We start from the raw sequence: 7,780 nt of genomic DNA on the forward strand, positions 1-7,780 counted from the left end.
TGACGCTTAAGAGCTGAAAATTAGAGTTTTATCATCATTGGGTAATATAGATAAATCAATTTGATTTTGTGAAGAGTACGAGTGAAGCCATCGCAAAAGAGTAAAAATGAGTAAATACATGTTCGTCTTATCCGGTGACGTAGCCACGGTTGATTTTTGGAATTCAAGGAATTTTTAAAGAAAATCTTCGAAATCTAAATAAGATTTGATTCTTCAAAAATTAAGGAAATTAGGATCCTCTTTGGTTAAATGCGATAATCTGTTTTGATTGCCCTGTCGGATATTTCAGTATAAATTCACCCTCTTCATTTCCTTATTTCCACAGCTCATACCTTCTATTCTTCCTCCCTCAATTCATACTTTAAAGCATTCGTCAATATACTCCATCCAGTTCTGATTCTTGATATACTCCTAACTATCATATCTGTCATTCTTCTTTTTCATCTGCCGCCGGAAGAATCTATTTACTTCTACTATACTCTTAGTTTTCTAGTGTTTTTAGTTCTCCTGTGTCTTTATATTGCTATATGCATCGATGTACACGGTTTGTAATTTCTGAGTTGTTGTTGGGCTTTATTTCTTCCCTTATATTTCGGAATCCCTGCTTCTGTCTTTCTATAATCATTGACATCCACAGTTAATGCTTTCTCATATTTGCTGTGATTTATACTATCATTTCTATTTCAGAGCTTCATGCTTTTGTTTTCTCTTCGCAAGTAATGGTCCAGAATTTGTAGGTATGGAGTTTCGAATGAACAATGACTAATGTTCTAAGAGAGAAATTGAAATGGTACGATCTTGATTTGTCAAATTACCATAATATCCTGGTAAAGACTGAATTATCAAGAAAATATTTTCTTGATATTTTTAGAGGTTTAATAGAATACCAGAGTCATGTAACATGGCACATGATGACGGTATGGTCTGTGATTCGTCATGTCCCATTAGAAACTCAGCATGACTTACTGTAATATAATCACGTTGATCAAGTGTCATTATATTATACTAACTCATGCTTCAGTTCCCAACACCACTTCAAAAATATTCATATTTTACACTCGAAGGTTTCAGAATTTAGAAACTAAAACAGTTTCCTTTTTGATGTAATACTGATATCGCGGAAAGATAAAAGATTTCAGTTAAGAATAGTTATGAAAATATCTTCAGAAATATGGAAGATATTTATAATGAAAGATACGATGATATCTTAGAATATTTAAGATAAGAGGATGATGAAGAATATCATCCGCAAGGGTTTTAGAGTAAAGAGAAAGGTAATTGCTAGGGATTTCAGCAGACACTGTATCATTTGGATTCTTTGAAGGTAGATTTCGTCTTTGTAATTTGTCCACAGTCTCCTTCATAGTTTGCTCAATCCGTTTTCCAGTTCCAAACCTTCTCTTTTTCTGAGCTTTGCCAACACACTATTCTTTATCATCAAACTTTTGACTGTTAAGGTCGTTTATAGTTTTTGCTGCTTCATCAGCATTTTTCCAAAATTCGGAGAACTGGTTCGCGGTTTAGGGTGTTTTTCAGAAACTTCACATTCGAAGTATGTAAGTCTTGGATATAGACGTTATATGTACACATATAACTGTTGGTGTATACATGCTGCGAGATTTTAAAATACTGATTGCTGGTTCCCAGTAATTGGTATGAATATTCTTGTTACAAGATGCTGATGAGTAAATGATGGGGTTTCGATAAATATAATGACTTTTCGAAAAGTCAAAGATCAGTGAAGTTGTTGGTAAGTTTATTGCTAATGTGGTAGGACATAAACGGTTCCCCGGTAACGATGGCGAAAGGGCAACGTATATATCAAGGTTATAATAAGGCTGTTTCGACTGAAAAGTTGAAGTTGACTTGCTGGAGCTGTGACAAAACTGTCTATTTTGAAAAGGAATTGAAACATTATTTTAGCTAATAAATGCCAAAGGGTCTGACACGGATACGTGTTAAACTATGACTTTAGTTTCGAGTTTTTTTTTTCCTGGTACAAAACTGTGGGTAACATGTGGCTGGATCATCATCTCAATTGTTCATTATTTGAAGTGTCTTCAGGAATTTCGAAGGATTTGAACACAGATTGTAATCGTTAATATACATATGATGTTCTAGCACAGTTTTAAAGTCAAAGTATAGTTTTGAAAGATATAAGAATTCTAAGAGTGATGATACCGGTTATGTCTCGAATTGAATTCTGTAATTTCAAAATCAGGATATGTATTTGAACTTGAATGAGTATGGTTGTTTTGATTTCTATGAAAGAATATATATTGTTGTGAAAGTAGTGAGTATAGTTGCTGATTTGCTGAACCAGAATCGAAGATTGTATTGTGTAAGATGTTAATTGTGAATTTATATATTTCTCGGGTATTACCTACCCGTTAAAAAAAATTTCACAAATAATGTTTTGTACCAGAGAATTTTATTACAGTCTTTATGAAAATATATATATATATATATATATATATATATATATATATATATATATATATATATATATAATGTTTTGTACCAGAGAATTTTATTACAGTCTTTATGAAAATATATATATATATATATATATATATTTCAGATGTAATACAGATTTGATGAGTTAATACTAAATTAAGCTCATTTGATCTTAGGCTGGAATTAGAAATGAATAATCTCTAACATTAGAGATTTCATAATCTTCACAGAGTATTTCACTACTGTAATTAATACTTCATTATACGCGTTGTTGATTAGTAATGATGTCCACGGTGATTCTTGAACTGTCAGAGCTTGTGATGTTATAGGTGCTGCTAGTGTTGATGATGCTGACGGTACTGACGGTGCTGGTGATGCTAACGGTACTGTTGATGCTGCTGATAGAACAAGTCTAGCTTGTAAATCACGCACCATTCTTGTCAGGGTTTCTATTTTGGTTTATTCATCTGATTTATGGTTAGGGCTAGAATAGATAATCTCTAAGACTTTGTAGATTTCATAATTGCCGCGGAGTGTTTCTCCAATGAAGTTATGATTCAACACTTCATTATTTGTTGTTGTTGGTATTCTTTGGTATCTACAGAGCGTATGACATTGGTGCTATTGTAAAGTTGAGGTTTATGATGTGGTTGTGGTTGGGGGTGGTAATGGTACTGTTGGCGATGATGATGGTGGTACTGGTTATGCTGCTGGTGCTGCTGCGGGTGTTTGTAACCTTTGCACCATATTCTCCAAAGCCACTACCCGAGCGCGAAGCTCGTTGACTTTTTCTATTACACCGGGTGATTGTCGGTTCGGACGAGCGGATAAATAAAATCTAGAATTTGGTATAGTATATAATCGTGACGAGATACTCTGGAAATGAGAGAGAAAATGGTGTTTCGGACAGGTTCGCCGGTAAGTGCTTCAGGTTCTTCGCCAAGAGGGCAATGTGGTGGATGGAAAGGATCGCCTTCTTCTTGTCTCCAATGATTAAGAAGGCTACGACCCCATCCCCAATTCATTCAGAATAGATGATGGCTGATTGGTTGATCCATTCCAGTCACACTGCTTTCGGAGCTTGAGTGGGATTCCATTTCGGAATTCGAGGGACTTGAACTAATGACGAATTCCATTTCGTACGATTGAATAAATGATTTTTCGATATGAAATGATTTTCCGGCTATCGGGTGGTATTCTAATTACATAGAATATATATATATATATAAGGCAAAAGGTTTCGTAGATTACGGAGGAATTTACGGATTATGTCAGGCAAAGTTAACAGTAACAGATACGCTAAAATATGAATTAGCAGATACGCTAAGATATGAATTTTGTCTATACACTATTCATGCAAGCAATGCAATAAGATGTGTCTAGACTAAAAATGATAAGCAGGTAATTTCTGACAAAAATGATGAGCAAAACTTTTGACATGCAGACACGGTCGAAGTCCAGACTCACTAATGCATCCTAACGACTATCAGTTAGACACACTAATGCAGACCTGGTTCGCTAATACCACCGCTCTGATACCAACTGAAATGACCCGTTCATATACATTATAAACGATTCACAATAGTTGATTACATCGCGAGGTATTTGACCTCTATATGATACATTTTACAAACATTGTATTCGTTTTTAAAAGACAAACTTTCTTTACATAAAAAAATTGACGGCATGCATACCATTTCATATTACATCCAACTATAATTGACTTAATATTAATCTTGATGAACTCAACGACTCGAATGCAACGTCTTTCAAAGCATGTCATGAATGACTCCAAGTAATATCCTTAAAATGAGCTAATGCACAGTGGAAGATTTCTTTAATACCTGAGAATAAACATGCTTTAAAGTGTCAACCAAAAGGTTGGTGAGTTTATTAGTTTATCATAATCAATCATTTCCGTAATAGTAATAGACCACAAGATTTCAGTTTCTATAAATATCCGTACACTCGCAAGTGTATAAAAGTATTCTATAAGTTGTTGAGCGCTTCGGTAACCATACTTAACAATTAATGTGGCATATTCCCTTTATTATAAATCTCCCTACACTGTACCAAGTGTAGTAAAAATGAAGTACTATGCAACCGTTTACGATACTAGAGCGACTAGCTGTAGTGACCCGAACTTTTCCATATTTATATATATTAAATGAAATTGATATTTATATGATTAAGTGTTTCCAACATGTTAAGCAATCAAACTTGTTAAGACTTGATTAATTGAAATAGGTTTCATATAGACAATTGACCACCCAAGTTGACCGGTGATTCACGAACGTTAATATTTGTAAAAACTATATGATGACATATATATGGATATATATATATATATATATATATATATATATATATATATATATATATATATATATATATATATATATATATATATATATATATAGTTAACATGATATTATGATAAGTAAATATATCATTAAGTATATTAACAATGAACTACATATGTAAAAACAAGACTACTAACTTAAGGATTTCGAAACGAGACATACATGTAGCGATTATCGTTGTAACAACATTTAAATGTATATATATCATATTAAGATATATTAATATATCATTATATCATGATAATGTAATGATTTAATATCTCATTAGATATAATAAACAATGGGTTAACAACATTTAACAAGATCGTTAACTTAAAGGTTTCAAAACAACACTTACATGTAACGACTAACGATGACTTAACGACTCAGTTAAAATGTATATACATGTAGTGTTTTAATATGTATTAATACACTTTTGAAAGACTTCAAGATACTTATCAAAGTACTTCTACTTAACAAAAATGCTTACAATTACATCCTCGTTCATTTTCATCAACAATTCTACTCGTATGCACCTTATTCATACTCGTACAATACCTAGCTTCTAAATGTATTTACTATTGGTATATACACTTCAATGATTATCTCTTAGCAGCCCTTGTGAGTCACCAACACATGTGGGAACCATCATTTGACAACTAGCATGAATAATTACACAAAATAACAAACTTATGGAGCCTATATGGAGACCCATTTTCATGTGAACTTACACCTACCACAAACACATTTCCATTTTAATTTTTATGCATCAAACTCATCTCTCTCAAGTGTTATTCCTTTGTTCTAATTGTTCTTCATCATCTTCAATAAAATCTAGCTCAATCTAGTTCATAAATCCATACATAAACCATGTTATAAAACAACTACTCAAGAACACACCAACAACACTTCCAAGTTTGCTAGCTTACTTCCAATCTTGCAAATCCACTTTGAGTGATCATCCAACCTCAAGAAATATTTCTTATTTACAGTAAGATATCTTTCTAATACAAGGTAATATTCATATTCAAACTTTGATTCAATTTCTATAACTTTAACAATCTTATTTCGAGTGGAAATCTTACTTGAACTTGTTTTCGTGTCATGATTCTACTTCAAGAACTTTCAAGCCATCCAAGGATCCTTTAAAGCTAGATCTATTTTTCTCATTTCCAGTAGGTTTATCCACAAAACCTGAGGTAGTAATGATGTTCATAACATCATTCAATTCATATATATAAAGCTACCTTATTCAAAGGTTTAAACTTGTAATCACTAGAACATAGTTTAGTTAATTCTAGACTTGTTCGCAAACAAAAGTTAATCTTTCTAACTTGACTTTTAAAATCAACTAAACACATGTTCTATATCTATATGATATGCTAACTTAATGATTTAAAACCTGTAAACACGAAAAACACCGTAAAACCGGATATACGCCGTCGTAGTAACACCGTGGGCTGTTTTGGGTTAGTTAATTAAAAACTATGATAAACTTTGATTTAAAAGTTGTTATTTTGGGAAAATTATTTTTCTTATGAACATGAAACTATATCCAAAAATCATGGTTAAACTCAAAGTGGAAGTATGTTTTCCAAAATGGTCATCTAGACGTCGTTCTTTCGACTGAAATGACTACCTTTACAAAAACGACTTGTAACCTGTATTTCCGACTATAAACTTATACTTTTTCTGATTAGATTAATAAACTTAAGTTCAATATGAAACCATAGCAACTTGAATCACTCAAAACAGATTTAAAACGAAGAAGTTATGGGTAAAACAAGATTGGATAATTTTGCTTGTTGTAGCTACGTGAAAATTGGTAACAAATCTATATTAATCATATCCTAGCTAACTCATATTGTATTATATATTTATTCTAATATATTATGTAATCTTGGGATACCATAGACACTAATACAATGTTTTGATATATCATATCGACCCATCTATATATATATATTTCGGAACAACCATAGACACTCTATATGCAGTAATGTTGGAGTTAGCTATACAAGGTTGAGGTTGATTCTAAAATATTATATATACTTTGAGTTGTGATCTAACTTGAGGCTTGTATACACGAGGTCATGGATTGATTCGAGATAATATATATTGCTTTATTTTCTGTACATCTAACTGTGGACAATTAGTTGTAGGTTACTAACGAGGACAGCTGACTTAATAAACTTAAAACAGTAAAATGTATTAAAAATATTGTAAATATATTTTGAACATACCTTGATATATATGTACATATTTGTTATAGGTTCGTGAATTGACCAGTGGCCAAGTCTTACTTCCCGACGAAGTAAAAATCTGTGAAAGTGAGTTATAGTCCCACTTTTAAAATCTAATATTTTTGGGATGAGAATACATGCAATTTTATAAATGTTTTACGAAATAGACACAAGTAAATGAAACTACAGTATATGAGTGAATGATCGAAGCCGAATATGCCCTTTTTAGCTTGGTAGCCTAAGAATTTGGGAACTAACCCCCAAATTGACTCGAATCCTAAAGATAGATCTATCGGGCCCAACAAGCCCCATTCTGGAATTTGGAATGCTTTAGTACTTCGAAATTATCATGTTCGATGGGTGTCCTGGAATGATGGGGATATTTTATATGCATCTTGTTAATGTCGGTTACCAGGTGTTCACCATATGAATGATTTTTATCTCTATGTATGGGATGTATATTGAAATATGAAATCTTGTAGTCTATTATTATGATTTGATAAATATATAGGTTAAACCTATAACTCACCAACATTTTTTGTTGACGTTTAAAGCATGTTTATTCTCAGGTGATTATTAAGAGCTTCCGCTATTGCATGCTAAAATATGGACAAGATTTGGTGTCAGCATGTTTGTATTGGTAGTGTGCAAGTGTGATATTTTTAGATTATCATTTCTGGATAATCTAGGTGGTATCCTTTTATCCTTGTCGATAAAAATAAAGGTTATGGTTTGTTT

The sequence above is a fragment of the Rutidosis leptorrhynchoides genome, chromosome 4, assembly GCF_046630445.1.
Source record: "Rutidosis leptorrhynchoides isolate AG116_Rl617_1_P2 chromosome 4, CSIRO_AGI_Rlap_v1, whole genome shotgun sequence".
NCBI classification, from domain to species: domain Eukaryota; kingdom Viridiplantae; phylum Streptophyta; class Magnoliopsida; order Asterales; family Asteraceae; genus Rutidosis; species Rutidosis leptorrhynchoides.